The sequence below is a fragment of the Macaca thibetana genome, chromosome 9, assembly GCF_024542745.1.
Source record: "Macaca thibetana thibetana isolate TM-01 chromosome 9, ASM2454274v1, whole genome shotgun sequence".
In the NCBI taxonomy this organism is placed as follows: Eukaryota; Metazoa; Chordata; class Mammalia; order Primates; family Cercopithecidae; genus Macaca; species Macaca thibetana.
In genome coordinates this window covers 4476299-4492067 of record NC_065586.1, presented here as the reverse complement: position 1 = coordinate 4492067, position 15769 = coordinate 4476299, and the positions used below count along the sequence as shown (strand labels likewise).

Here is a 15769-nt window from a genome sequence, read left to right as displayed (position 1 = left end):
GAGAAGAAAGCCCAAGGGCTCCCACTTTCACACTGGCGGGAGATTCAGATCACGCAAGCCCGCATTCTGGGCACCTTTACCCAGCTCCACCCACCTGCTCACCACAGTAAAGCTCCCAGCTATGCACCTGTCCTTGCTCTTTCCACTCGGTTTGAGACCTGCTTAAGAGGTTCGCCCTGTTCTGCCATTATGTAAATACACCTTGTTACACTGTCTTGGGGTGTGTGTGTGTGTGTGTGTGTGTGTGTGTGTGATCATTGCTCTCAACATTGAACTACATTTTGGGGCTGCGAGTCCACCCTGTCTTTGCAGGGGCTCTTAACAAGGGGACAGCTAGGGGGCGAAGTACCTGGCACATTCCTGGAACAGTGCAAATTGGCATCCGCCTGAAGTGAGGGGAAACATAACTAGAGAAAGAATCAGATTGTAAATAATGGGGGTGGGGGTTTTAGATCACAAGAAGCTTTATGGCTTTTTAAAAAAATATAGATTTTACTTTGAATGGAATAAACAACCATTGCAGGGCTTTGAGCAAAGGATGGGCATGATTTGCTTTTGTTTATTTACAGTAGCTGAATTGAGATATCATTCACATGCCATAAAATTTATTATTTTCAGTGCCTACAATTCAATGGCTTTTAGTATATTCATAAACATATGGAATGTCACATGAATTTCCATGTCGTGCTTACGCAGGGGCCAAGTTCCTCTTCTCTGTGTGTGTTCCGGTTTTAGCAGATGTGCTGTGGAAGCGAGCACCTGAGCTTGACTTGCGAGGCGACCCTCTCGCCGCCGCTGGGTTGAGAATAGCCAGAAGGAGCCAGGCTGCGGAGGAGCAGGGGACCTGGAGGGTGCGCCTGTGAATCCAGTGACAAAGCACGGTGTTTGCAGCTGCGATGGTGAGTAGCAGGGACATGGTAACAATCCATGGGGTTCTGGGTCTTCCAAAGGCAGAGACAACAGGATTTCCTGATGGGTTGGGTGTTGCAAGTGCTGTTTGTTCTGTTCAAAATTAGGACGTCCTAGACAGGAAACGGGAACTGAAAGGGCAGCCAGTTCCCGCCCACAGACACAGAAAAAGGAAGAGCTGTTTTCTGCTTCTAGTGACAGGAGACACCTGATGTGGTGCAGATTTTGTGAAACGAAGGAAGGTCTCCAACTTCCAGGCCCGAAGTCCCTAAACATACATAGAGTCCAGGGGTAGAGCCACTAAATTTCCCTGAGAGAGAGCACCACCAGCCCAAGAACCAAATAGAGACTATGTCCACAGCAGCCACTCAGGACAAAGGGAAGTAACAGACAGACGTCCAAAAACCAGTACATAGTGATGACCAAATAAACGGAAGGCTACACACTGTTTTAGGAATTTGTACTGTGTTACTGCATTGCTGCTGTATTTTGCTTTTCTCTCCTTCTCTGTTGCTCTCTATTTTTCTGTCTCTCCATTCTTCTCTATATTTCTCTCCATTTCTCCCTTTCTATTCCTTCTTGCTGTCTCTCTCTGTATGTCTCTCTCCATTTCTCTCTTTCTATCTCTCTCTATATTTCTTCCTGTCTATTCTCTCCCGTCCAGCTTTCTCTCTTTCCCTCTGTGTGTGTATGTGTGTATCTGCTTGTATGTCTCTGTTTCTTTCTCTTTCTATATATATTTCTTTCTCTCTCTTAATTGTTAAAGCACTTCTTTGAAGGCTGTCTAACATTGTCTTGGCTCAGTAAAAAACACAGGAGAGTTTCCACACCACAGTAGGTATTGGTGGGAGGCTCAGAGCTCCTGGATTATCTGTCTGGCCATGGCAGCGCCAGGTTTGCATGGTGCCATATACCCCCAGGAGTTACTGAAATGGTAATGAGGTTGGGAAGTGTAAAAACAAGAAGGAAAATTTGAGGACAACCAAGGTGGACAACCTCCCCACTGCAAGATTTTTTTTTAGAGCTTTTGATTACCAGAGGCCTTATTTTATATCGCAATTAAGAAGACTCGAAAAGTACCTCATCAAACAAGCTTGCATAAATGAAAGCACTGGGGAGCCAACTGGGTACAGTTAATTTTATTTACACTCTCTCTCCACTCTGGCTTTATTTATCGCCAAGCAGCTGGAAGGGTAGAATCCACCGGAGGGTAAATCACTAGTTCTGTGTGAACGGGAATGTCTTTCCAGTACATTGTTCAAAAATAGATCACAAGTGAGATTGACACAATTCAGAGTAGCTTGTTTTCCTCCTTAAATGTCATGGTAATGCGCTCCTGTCTCGACAAAGCCCAGGTTGCACAGCCGTGCACAAAGGCCAGGGTTCTCAAGTTCCTCTGGCTCCTACTTGAGGAAATGCTGTGTTCAAATCCAGAAGGAAAATGCCAGGGTTGAAGTTCAGATGCAAAAAAACACCAATTAGAAAAAACAATCTGCTCAGCCCATTATATCCGGTTTAACAACCATCCTTTATTATTTGGGGACATTAAAACTAAAAGGGTCGTTGATGCTGTTATGGAATATTAGATTTTTAAATCCTCCACACACTCAAGACTTCATTGCCTCTTGCCAAAACACAGTCATCCTGCACTGAAACAGAGTTGATCTTTGAAGGTTGATGAAATACACAGGACTGGCTGCATTCCACTGGAGAAGATGCCTTATAAGGTGAACAGAACCCAGGGTTTGTCAAAGATGTTATGATATACTGGGGCTGCTGATATAAGAATATACGGAGTAAGAATTGAGACATAAATTATGGATTTTAAAACTTCTTGAATTTTTTTAAGATCTATAGATCACGCATAAAAGTATACTTAAAAGTAAGATAGAGAGAATGACAGCTATCGTCATTCCAAATCTTCTCAAAGTAAAGATTCTAACATAAATCTTCTGGGACCACAAGCATTTTCAAATGCACACAAAAACAATTGTAATCAGTTCCCAATAATATGAAAATAAATCAGAGTGAAGATTCCTTGGGAGATGTGTTGAGGGGTTGATAAAGTGTTGATATTTAGATACAATGTGTTGTAGATTTTTTTCTGTATTTGCATTGTGTTGCACGCTATTTATCAAACATAAATCAATTTCAGTTTCTCTAAGACAAATATGAAATTTCTGGTAGCCATTTCTAATAGAAAAGAGATCCCACCTGTCTCCCCTTTCAGAAAAGCTTGAATGGACATGCCCAGATCAAAGTAGGATTTTTTTCCCCTTCTTTGAGCTTTGCTTTTTGTGTTGGTTTGTATTTACTTATTTATTTATTTTCTCATTCTGAGGTGACTTTTCTGCTTGGAGGAACTGCTACAAAGGAGTATTTTATCTTAAATTGCATTTAGACTTGGTTTTAAGAAGAACTAATGACATGAGTACTAAACGTTAGAATTGGTACACACTAGTAAGTTATTCTCCCATAAAGGTGTTGAATTATGAGTTTTAAGCAGGTTTGATGTGTACCCAAATCTTCAGATTGTTGTATTCATTGTTAGAGCATTTGAGTGTTTCCTTAATAAAAGAGTTTATAACAGAGACAATTTAGTACATATGTTTCTAATTTACTCACACTTAGCTCATTGAAGCCTGATTTTGTAGAAGAAATATCACGTCCAAGAAGACACGGGGAGGCACTTTTCTTGGAAAAAGGAAGTAATGTTCTTTTATTTTATAGTTCACAAATGGACTTCTAAAGATTTGAATGTATTTCAAATGTATGAAATTACAAAGTTCATGCATGTCCTAAATTTGGCCAGTCGTTCTTTTGTTTCTATTAGAATGATGTCACAGTGTGGGACTCAAGGCAGAGAATCAACCAAACCTCTCCACCGAAGAAGCAGAAATTGAACTTCCAGTATTCCTTTCTCTTGCAACTCCCTTAGATTGAAGCCAAATCGCCTGCGCGCAGACATTGTCGATCCATGATGTCATACTTCCCAGTAATTAAAAAACCAAGTTACAGCCCTGAGCAAATTTAGTAGTTTTTACAATTCATTTTAATGCTTTTTTTCAGAGATTTTATTGTTCTATAGAATCCTATCAACTCTCAGTAAATAGTAGGTTTAACTTTTGGAAGCTCTGTTTTGGAAGCTAAATCACGCATTCCCTTCTGGATTATTGGAGAGAGAACGTGATGTTGAGTTCAAAGGCTTGGAAGCCACAGACCTAGGTGCTTCCCAAATTCTCAGCTCTGTGATCTAGGACAGAATATTTTGTCTCTGTGTTTCAGTTGCTTCAACTATAAAATGAGGGGTAAAACTCACTTGTAATTTTGGTGAAATGAAGTAAAAGAGACTATGCCTGCAAAACAAGGAACAGCAGTGGGCATTCCTAGACCCTCAGCAAATGCCAGTTTCCTTCTTTATTTCATCTCACAAGGAATCTCCCTATAATGAGTTTTGCCAGATAACAAAAACCTACTTTTAATAACATTTCGGGGAGTAACATTTCTATGGCAACTGAGATTTATCATCTCATTTGAGAATTTAAAGCGTCCAATGGATAGTGAAACTACATTTTGAACTAGAATTTAAGCATATGTAATTAAAGTTTTAATCATACATTATAGACCTTTGGCCTCTCTACAAAAAAGAGGAAAATTGGAGGGCGTCTTGCCACACTCTTCTGTTTCTCTCTCCCTTGCCGTTCCTATTATCACGGCCATTTCCCTAAGCATCGTATGAGTCCTGAGAGCACACAACGGAGGCTAAGTGCTGCTCCAACCGGAGCCACTGCTGGGACGGCCACGGCGTGGTTGTTGAGTCCAGCACAAATAATTTTTTTGAAAGAGACAAGATTGGAAAGGGTGTGTGTGGATATCCATATGTATGGTAAATTTTAAAACTGTGTTTTCCTAATACTTCCACGTTTCCACAATAAGGCCGTGTGCACCCTGCCCAGGTGACCAGGCACCTGCTCAGCATGGTGGGGTGCTTCCTGGTATTATCTCCCCTTCTTGCCCTCCCACACTGGGACCTAGTGACACTCAAAAGCATGATAAAACCTCTCAGGCCTTTTCGGTGTTGCACTTCACCTGACCCCCAATAAAGTGACTTACCCACGGGTTCTCCCTCTCCCTGCCTCCCTCTCTGTGTGTGTCTCTCACTCTCTGTCTCTCTCTCTGTGTCTATCTCCGTGTCTCTTTGCATCTCTCACTCTCTCTCTCTCTGGCTTGGTGCCTCCCTACCCTGGGCATTCGTCCTGTCTGGGCCCTGTGAGTGTGTCCTGCCCCGTCCCTGTCTCTGGCCTTGAGTGGGGACCCTAGTTCCATGCTCCTCTGAGTGTAACTTCCTGGACTGTGTTGAAGGATCCTTAAAGCCCCCACGTGGGCTCCTCTCCCATCTACCCCACACCATAACTTAACACAGTGTAAAATCCACCCTAGTGTCTACATTCTGGACCCTCTGAACCTAAGGCTTCACTGATATGAGCCATAGTCCTGGTGGACATTGTTCTTGTTGTTCTGAGGAGGCACAGGGAAGTGGTACCCCAGGCACAAACCACAGAACTGGGCTCCCTCATCCTAGATATGAGCTGCTGTCTCCCACTGTCTCTGTCGCTCTCTGAGGGGCCTCCTAAGCTGCTGCCTGGCCCCACTGCTGCAGCACAAACGCCTCCGCTGGGGCCACCTTCCGCCCTGTGTCCCGGTCTTCTGCAGGCCTGTGCTCTGATGGCCACACGCTGCTCTCCACATTTGGAATTACTTCAGATGGGAGATTTTGCTTCTCTTCTCCTCCAGCCTCCAACCTCCATGTACTCAGCCACCGTCTCTCTCTCCATCTCAGAGGACTAAGCTCGGTCCATGCTGCTTGGAGAAGGCAGCATGGCCCAGCCACACAAAGCCTGGCCATGGCTGCACAAACCTCAAAGGGAAATCTGCCTCTTATTAGCTATGTGCCTGCAGGTGACTTACCAGAACATCCTGGCCCACACTTCCTTCTCTGTAGGATGATGAACACGACCTGCCTCCAGCCAAGGGTGGCCATGGACATGACAATTACACATGGTTTAAGATTGTTTCTCACCTGTATGCTTCTGTTCTGCTCTTGGTTCTTATATGTCTACCATTTCCTACTACATAAGTGGCCTTTGTTAAAAATATGTTCTAACTTGCAGCTAATAGTATTCAACCTTATAAATCAATGTGGAAAATCCCAGCTAAGACAGCTGTCTACACAAGCGACCTGGAACAGACCTTGCAAATGCAACATTACATATAGAGACAGTGCTTCCAGTCTGTCCTACTCATGCTCTGGGCAAAAACCCACGTGCCAATTGTTACTCACATGACAGGGACTACCTCTGACAATACTTGGAGGGACTTGTTCCCTCAAACAGGAAAATTGAGAATGATTGAACAGTCAGTAAGCAAATTCCCAATCTCTAGTAGGGCAATTATAAAACTAAGACATTACAGAGGAGCTTGGAAAGTAGTTTTCATTCTCCCTTCAATGTGGAATGGATTATAGTATACTTGGGCAGGAGTAGTTTAAAAAGAATCACCTCTTTGGTCCCATTGATATCTACATTTGTGTGTTCCACGTACATTCCCATGGGTTCCACGTTCCTTTAGACTCCCTTTAGACTACTTGTTCCTTTAGACGCCCTTCCTTTAGACTAGGTTGTGACATCCTATTTGTGTGGAGCTCTATTAGTATTTCTGGGTTTTTGCTTTTTATTTATTTATCTATTTATTTATTGAGATGGAGTCTCGCTCTGTCACCCAGGCTAGAGTGCAATGGTGCACTCTTGGCTCACTGCAACCTCCACCTCCCGGGTTCAAGTGATTCTCCCACCTCAGCCTCCCTAGTAGCTGGGATTACAGGCACCTGTCATCATGCCGGCTAACTTTTATAGAGATGGAATTTCACTATGTTGGCTAGGCTGGTCTTGAACCCCTGACCTTGAGTGATCTGCCTGCCTCAGCCTCCCAAACTGCTGGGATTACAGGCATGAGCCACCGCGCCCAGCCAGCTTCTTAAATTTTTAAGAGCAGTTTCAACCCATTCTTTCACAATAGTAAATTGGAATGAGAGACATTAATCAATTTTTTTTCTGCCAGTCATCTTGTTTACTCATTACCTTCTCTTCTTTCCTCTTACGCTTTGTCTCTGTAAGAATTCTTTTCTTCCGTCTTCTTGCTCACAGCTTCTGTTTAGCTACAGCAGTGATGAGGGGATAGGTGAAGAACTGAAATGGCAGATTCCAGTTTTTATTATTGCTGTTTCTCAATTATCACAACAACTAAACGAAACAACAAAATCACATAAATTGTTTAGAACAGGAGTTCTCAACCTCAGCACCATTGACACCGTGGGCAGGATCATTCTTTGTTGAGAGGGGGCTATCTTGTGCCTTGGAGGATGTTTAACAGCATCCCAGGCCTCCCCCAACCAGATGCCTGTAACAAGCCCTCAACCATCATGAAAGTCAAAAAGTCTCCAGGCATTGCCAAATGTACCCTGTAGGGGCAAAATCAGCCTCAGTTGAGACCCACTGGTTTAGAATCAGTATCTTTTCATAAAGCAATGATATTCAGCAAAGGCATTTTCAGATGGAGTTACTTGAACTGCTAGGTATTAAACAGTATCTAAAATAATTTATTACAACAGTAACTACAATAAGAGCTCCCCTATTTGGGGTACTTACAATGCACAAGACAATATCTTGAATTCTGCACATTTATAATCTAATTTCACCCCTAAATGACACTGAATACCTCTATGAGGCTTGCATAAACCTAGGCATAATGCACGAACACATTTAGAGTCTCCATTTCTGTTGCCTCATGGTCACACTGGTATTCATTGACATAGCCTCAACTTTCCTCACACTATCCAGCATCAATTGTTTCATTTTTAAATACTTTTAACTACTGATTTATAGTAGAGTGGATAGTCATTAAAACATCGTTACCTGAAATTTCCTTCCTTAAAAATAATCTTGTTGTTTTATTTTTCTGTATCCTTCTCAGTGTTGGAAAACATATTTTTGTTTGTTTGTTTTTGAGACAAAGTCTCACTCTGTTGCCCAGGTTGGAGTGTAGTGGCATCATTTTGGCTCACTGCAACCTCTGCCTCCCGGGTTCAAGCGACTCTCATGTGTTGGCCTGCTGAGTAACTGGGATTACTGGCACCTGCCACCACACCTGACTAATATTTGTAATTTTAGTAGAGACAGGGTTTCACCATGTTGATCAGGCTGGTCTCGAACTCCCGACTTCAGGTGATACACCTGCCTCAGTGTCCCAGAGTGCTGGGATTACAGGCATGAGCCACTGCACCCAACCTGGGCAACACATTTAGTTGATTCTCTTTTCAGTGTTCTAAAGTGATCATATTGTGTATATAAGAGCATCCTGACCATGTAAACTGTCACTTTGGGAGTAAAGCGACTATGAGGGTTGCCTTGGTCTATGGAATCATTAGTAGAAAGATACTTCTTCATTATACAAGTTTTCTTCTTCACTGATGAAAACTGAATTTTAGAATTCATTGCAGGATTGTCGAAGAAAGAAATGCACAATGTATACAATTCCTGTTTTATATGTCATGTGGCTCATTCTACATGCAATAAAATATATATTTTTATTTTCATTAAAAAAATCACATTTATCTAAAATCATTCCTCCAGAATTGGGTCATGTTACAAAAAATGTTGTGAGTGACTTGTCCAGCTAAGAGTGGGAAACTCATAATTCATTGTCAAGCCACTGATACACTGGTGGAAGCTGAAATTAAAACTGTCTGAAGACAGATTGACACTCAAGGCCAAGTCTCTACCATTGCCTGCAATTGATGATAGAATTTAACTGGACAGGCTCATCTGGACATGTTGAAAAATTATTTCATATCCTGAACTCAAATGATTAATAAGTATTTTATTCCTTTCAATAAATCACCGACATATTGAAGGTATATGAACAGGCTTTTCTATGTCCAAAGTGCATCAATAAAGAATTTTCTGTATGTTAAGAAAAAAGTGGCTCACAAGTTGTAAATGTTAAACATGCCACTGAATTCCTAAAGGAAGATACAAGAGCTGTCTTCTCCATCAAAGCTACTGGACTTCCTTGTGTTGTAATAATCATGATAATTAGGACCTATTTCCAGTGTGTTGTGCCTATCTGCCTTCTCAGTCACTGTCTAGAAAGATATAAAACTTTTGAATAAACAATAAATATTTTCAACCATGGGTTTCATGAACCAATTAAAACTGTACCCAAAGCCAGTAATATACATAGCAGTTTCTGGCCTTACATTTTACAAGGAAGAATAAAGAGTACCATAGACATATTTCTGCTTTGAGTGTGACACGCACTGGACAGGGTTGCACCATTCATTTCCCAAAGTAACCTCAAGTGAAGGACTTGATAATATAATAAACAATATTAAACAAGAAAGTTATTTTAAAAAAAGAACAAACTTCACAGAGATTATGGATGTTCCTATAAGCCCATGGACGTTCCTCTGCACAAACACAATTTGTAATGACTATTGGTCAATAATTCTATATTAAATTGAAGAAGTAATATTTAATAATGTGTAATAAATTGCATATTTTAACAGTCTTCTGTATATCAGATATTTTGCTGAACACTTAGAGATAAGACAGCCATAATATCTCATCCCTCATGGGATCTTCATTTGCCTTAATAGATAACCAAAATATTGGATTTGTTACCATCCTCTAACATAAAATAGATAAGACAAAGGATAAAACCTAGTCATCATTAAATGTATTGAGACAATAGTGCAAAAGTTCTGTCACGTATTCATTTAATAAAAACAATTGCAGGCCTGGCGCGGTGGCTCAAGCCTGTAATCCCAGCACTTTGGGAGGCCGAGGCGGGTGGATCATGAGGTCAGGAGATCGAGACCATCCTGGCTAACATGGTGAAACCCCGTCTCTACTAAAAATACAAAAAATTAGCCGGGCGTGGTGGCGGGCGTCTGTAGTCCCAGCTACTCGGAGGCTGAGGCGGGAGAATGGCGTGAACCCGGGAGGCGGAGCTTGCAGTGAGCCGAGATCGCGCCACTGCACTCCAGCCTGGGCGACAGAGCGAGACTCCGTCTCAAAAAAAAAAAAAAAAAAAAAAAAAAAAAAAAAAAAAAAAAAAAACAATTGCAAAGCTTCCAAAACTATCTACGTACTCTTTGCTGCGGCTGTCACTAGGTTTAGAATGTTAAAGAAATCAGACAAGTTCTTCTTTGCTCTCATGGATTATCTATTCTATATCGAGAAGACAAACCTGAATCTGCACACAAGTGTGCAGGATGATCAGCGTGTGACATCGTGATAATGCAGACAGAGTCTCAGCTGGGCATCGCTTGGCAGCTGTTTTATGTGGCACAGGTAAGAGATGAGAGCTGTTAGGTTTTGCATTTGCTAAACACAAACACAAAACCTGGTGGAACGCAAACTAAAAATCAAAAATTGCCTGCCAATCCTGCATTCCATTACAATTTAAAAATAAAACACTGGCTAGACTGGCACACAGTAATGAAGATAAGTTATCAACAGAGGTCTGTGTTTGTTGGCCAACTGCTTGGGCCACATCCTCTCCATTGTAATTAGTCTCACCAGAAGCACGTAAACCTGGGCCTGTCCTTTGGCCTTCCCCTAAGGCTCATTACCAGACCTGAGAGGTGCCATCTAAGAGAAAAAGAGTTCACAGGTCAAATGACCGTAGTGCTCAGATTACAACCGTGACCAAATGACAACAAATGAAGCAACATATAACATGTAAACCTGAATTGTTGTAATTGACAAGAATTTTAAAATTAAAACAAAATCTTTAAAAGGATAAAGGAGGATTTTTTTAATCTGAAAAAGAAACAAGAAATAATAATCCATCAAATAGAACTATTAAGTATAATCTGTAGTAGTTGAAATGAAATAAACAAACACTGAAGAAAAACAAGTAAGACGAGCACAGCTGAAGAATGATGGAGTAGAAAGATTCAACTGAGGAATCCTCGGATAAAACAGCAGAAAAGGGTAAACATTGACATGCAGAAACGTCCACATCTGGATAACAGGAGTCCTATAAAACAAGAGAAACTAAAAGAGAAGAGGACATATTTAAAGGAAGCATGATGAAAAGTTTTATGTTTTACAACAGCGGTGTTCAAACTTGAAACTAGGTGCCCACATCACTTAGAGGCAGGTGGGACTGCCAGGCCTAGAGATTCTCACTCAGTGGATCTGGTGTGGGGAAGGAGAGTGTGATTACAACAAAGCTGAAGATGCTAGAGACCAACTTTGAAAACCACTGTTTGAAAGAAAAAAGGAAGTCATTTGATTAAATGTAGTACAGAGAATTGAAAAAACTGCACATGTAAACTTTCTAATAAAGTGAGGAATATGTGCTGCAAGGATCATTTAAATGCACTCGAAGATACAGAGCAGACTGCCTGCAAAGGGAAAAGTCATGTTGATATCACTAGATGCAAGAAAACAATTAAGTCGTATTTTAAAATTAACTTGGAAAATGTAAAATTTTGAATCTGTAATGTTTTAGCTAACCAAATTGTTATGTAAAATAAAGCCAGAGCACTTATGTTCTCAGCCATACCTTTGAAATATCACTTTTTAAAATCAATTTGAGAAACATTTTCGAAGACATTTTCAAATAAAAGGAAAAATAAATTCATAAGAATTTAGCCAAAAAAATACAAAAAATAAGATTAATTAAATTTATTAAAATCTATCTTTTTGTCTAAAGAAGAGGTAGATTAAAAAAATGTATTTACAACACCTGCAATGGTTAAATTTATGTCAGCTTGACTGGGCTTTGGTGCCCAGTTGTTTGGATAAACACTAGACTAGATATTGCTGTGAAGGTTTTTGTTTTTGTTTTTTAAATGTGATTAACATTTATAATCAGTAGGCAAAGTAAAGCAACTTAGCCTTCATAATGTGGTTGTGACTTACGAAGTCAGTTTAAGGACTTAAGAATGATAATTGAGATTTCCTAAAGGAGGAATTCTGTCTCAAGATTGCATCATTGAAAGCCTGTCTGAGTTTCCATCCTGCCTGGCCTGCCCTGCAGAATTTAGGACTCAAGAAAGCAACATCAACTCTTGCCTAAATTTCCAGCCTACCAAGCTATAGACTTCATAGCCAATTCCCTTAAACAAATGGCAAATCTCTATCATCTGTCTATTATCTATCTATCTATCTATCTATCTATCTATCTATCTATCTATCTATCTGCTTAGCTACCTACCTATGCGAAGGGACCTAGCAATTCTGAAGGAGTTAGAAAAAGAAACCTAGGTATAGCCACGTGGTATGGGATTATGTGTGTGTGCATGAAATAAATTTGACATGAGAACACACTAGCGTATTTGTAATGAAGGAAAAATATACATAACAATATATCTCCAAAATTCTAAGGATATGTAAGCCTCAATATAGTTTTTATGTTAAAGGTAAACAAGAATAAAAATAGGTCCTATGACTTTTAAACTAAAGGAAAAAGATGTATCCAATACAAAGTTAAAAAGAAGACAGAATAAGAAAGAACATCCAATGCAAAATATAAAGTAGGTGAGAAACACATGTCTCAATATAACAACGAAAAATCAGGTTTGATTTTTAAAATCCACCAATATTTGACATAATGGAAGCAAACAAGTAACACTGAAAGCTAAAGAACAAAAAATATTACATATTGGTAAAAAAATAGATCCAAAGACATAATCACTTTAAACATCAATACATGTACCAATATTTACAAGACCTGAGAGACTCATAGAAAAAGGCAGAAAAATAACAAATGTAATTTATGATACTCTTCCCTTAAAAGCTTATAGATTAAGAAGACAAAAATAAGCAAAAATGTAGAATATATACATAACATAATTTATAAACTTGAACTATTGTGACTGTATAAATAGGCATATATGTAAAATTCTAGAGGTCACAAATAAAAAAAGTTTCCGTACATTTATAAAAACTAGTCATGTAATAACCACAAAGCAACTTTCCAAAAAACTCCAATAAGTCAGTAACATGACTCAGTTTTAAATAAAAGGTAGCTTAAACATTTTCAAATGACTCAAAAAAACAATGTTATTAAATTACCATTGGATTCAAAGGAAATCAAAAGAAAAACTATAGCATATTTAATATGGACTAATAATTAAACACTATGTGTCCAAATATAAGTGAAAGTAGAAGTAAAGTTAAGCTGATACCTCTAAATGTATTTTATCAGGACTCAAAAACTCATCTTTTCAGAAAAAGAGAGGATATATCAATAAATGAAGCAAATAGTGGAAAAAGAGAAATAACATCAAAAACAAAATTGGAAACAATGAAAATAAAATAATACAACAATATATTTAACACAGCAATTACATAGATAAACATTTTAATATATGTAGGTAAAAATTGTTTAGGAAGACATTGAAGCTTGCATAAACTAATAAAAGTATACATACATTGATATGCTAATCAAAACATTACTTCTCCCCAAAGCCTCAGAATCCCACGTTACTTTGAAACAATCCCAAAATTAGAGAAAAACTGAAAGGATACAAAAAAAGGTCCTTTTTCTACCCTGAACCATCTGCGATAAAGTTGTCAGCTGGGAGCCCATCACCACCAAATACTTTAGTATCTTTTTCCTACAAGCAAGGGCATCCTCCTAGATAACCTCACTACTCATAATCCTCAAAGTCAGGAAGTCAGCATTGACGCATTACTGTACCTAACCCTCAGGCCCAATTTCTCCAATTGTTTCAATGTTTATCATAGTAAAAGGAGCCAGCTCAGAATCACAGGTTGATTTTAGTTAATCATTTCTCTTTAGGCTTCTTTGGTCTGGACGAGTTCCTCATACTTCCCTTGATTTTCTTGATTTTGATGATCTGAAGTTGACTGCAGGATGACAGTTCTCCAGGGTTTCTTTGGTTACTGCATATCTTGCAAGGAAAGACACTGACTACTTTTGTTCCAGACTATCATTTTAAAGATGATTGTTTAGCAAATAGTTTTGGAAGATAAATAGAGTTTCTCCCTCGGGACACACTTACTGCCCATTGTACTGCAATTCCTTTTGCATCAACCTAATAAAAGATTCAGGTTCCCTGAGCTCTGGGTTCCTCTACGGTAACGCAACCTGCTGCATGACCAGGTGTTACTGGTCTTGTTTGTACTGCTTTATGGGAAATGATATTAGGAAACCAACGCAAAAACTGGTTCTCTTACTCCTGTGACTGCTGTGTGTAATGAAGTCTTTGTCTCTGGCCTAGGAGTCCTAACGTCTTCTGCCGGCATCCATCACATTGTAGCAAGCTAAAATTTTAGCTTTTAAGCAGAGTTAAATCTCAGACCCTCACAGTTCTTAGAACTCAGAGGCCAATTCTTTGGTAGGGCATCCCTCGATTTGATTTTGACAGGTATTTTCTCACGATTAGATTTAGGAAATCCCTTAATTTGGTTACATATCATAAAACTGTCATATGCAAAACTTCTGACGTATTTCTTTATGACTAGAAACTAGACAAAAATGTTCACAATCACTTCTGCTATGCTGGAAAGAAAGAATTACAATAGTTATTCTTTGTGGATGATCATATCATCCACAAAGCCAAAAAATCAATTATTAATATTAGAATAAACACAATAGTTTATCAAGGTCACTTTACAATGACCAATTTACAAAAACTAATAATATTTATCTTCACTAACAATACAAAATTAGAAAATAAAATAATACACAAGGTATTTGCATTCATGGTAAAAACTAATATTTTTAAAGAATTGACTAAAGAAAGAAGTCAAAAACCTCCCTGGGGAAAAATCCTTTATGTATTAAAGGAACTTATAGATTTGAATAGATGGAGAAACATTCAATGATTCATTAGTATTTTTAGTTTCTAAGTATTATCAAATGATGATTAGCCACGTACTAGAAGGCCAGTTCCATGTAGGCCTATTAAATCGTTAGGTGTTTTTTTTTTTTTTTTTAGGAAAAAAAAATAGTATACATGAATATTTATTCTTTTTACCCATCTCTAGATTTTTGTGTGTGTGTCTTTTCCTGTTTCAGTGTAGTGATCCAGAGTAACCACCATTGCCAACTCTCTAACAAATTAACAGCATCTGAAACACAACTGCCCATGCCTCTGAGTGAGTACAGTGTGAAAAAAGTTTCTGTCAATATCAGTTTGTAAATCAGAGTTATAATGGGATGTCCACCCACTTTACAGTCGAGTTAATAAGAGAGTCAGAGAGGGGAGGAAGAGGAAAACATGTGATGGTGGCACCCTAGGGTGATGCCAGTGGTTATTTAGCTTGTAACTAAACGTCATCTGCCCCACTATTTCACCCAGCTTCTCCTCATCAGAGGGTGCAGGAGTGGGCACCACAGCATACGTGTGTAGTTGACCATTCCACATTGCCATTTCTCCCTGCTGGTGCATTCCTGCTGCTGTTAACAGTGGAGGGAGAGCTAGCCTAATGAATTATGACGGGAACATCGCTATGGTTTAGAATTCCCTATAGGAAACACTGTCGTGATTTTGAGGGGATAGAATTAAAAATTAATATTTTAAACATATTAAATCCATATACTTTGACATTTAATATTTTTATTATTAATTTTAAAATACATAAAGCTTCAGTCAAATTATTTTTAATTATTTATTTTGATATTCATGGAGAGAAAATTTGTGGTAAAGCACTACTCTACACTGAAATGCTTTATTTAAAGTTATTGAATGCTTCTAAGCAAGGTAGTTTGGAGAATTTTGAACTATCTATGCAGTGGTTTTTTAAGATTCCTAGAAAAG

At 39.0% G+C, this 15769-nt stretch overlaps 1 protein-coding gene and 1 non-coding gene across 2 annotated transcripts in view; both read right to left on the bottom strand.

The window, feature by feature from the left end:
• LOC126963006 (aldo-keto reductase family 1 member C1) overlaps positions 1-15769 on the bottom strand; it is a 1156278-nt gene that overhangs the window by 442342 nt on the left and 698167 nt on the right. The window lies entirely within an intron of this gene.
• LOC126963451 (U6 spliceosomal RNA) lies at positions 652-759 on the bottom strand. The gene has a single exon (XR_007729088.1). It is a non-coding gene; the product is annotated as a U6 spliceosomal RNA (small nuclear RNA).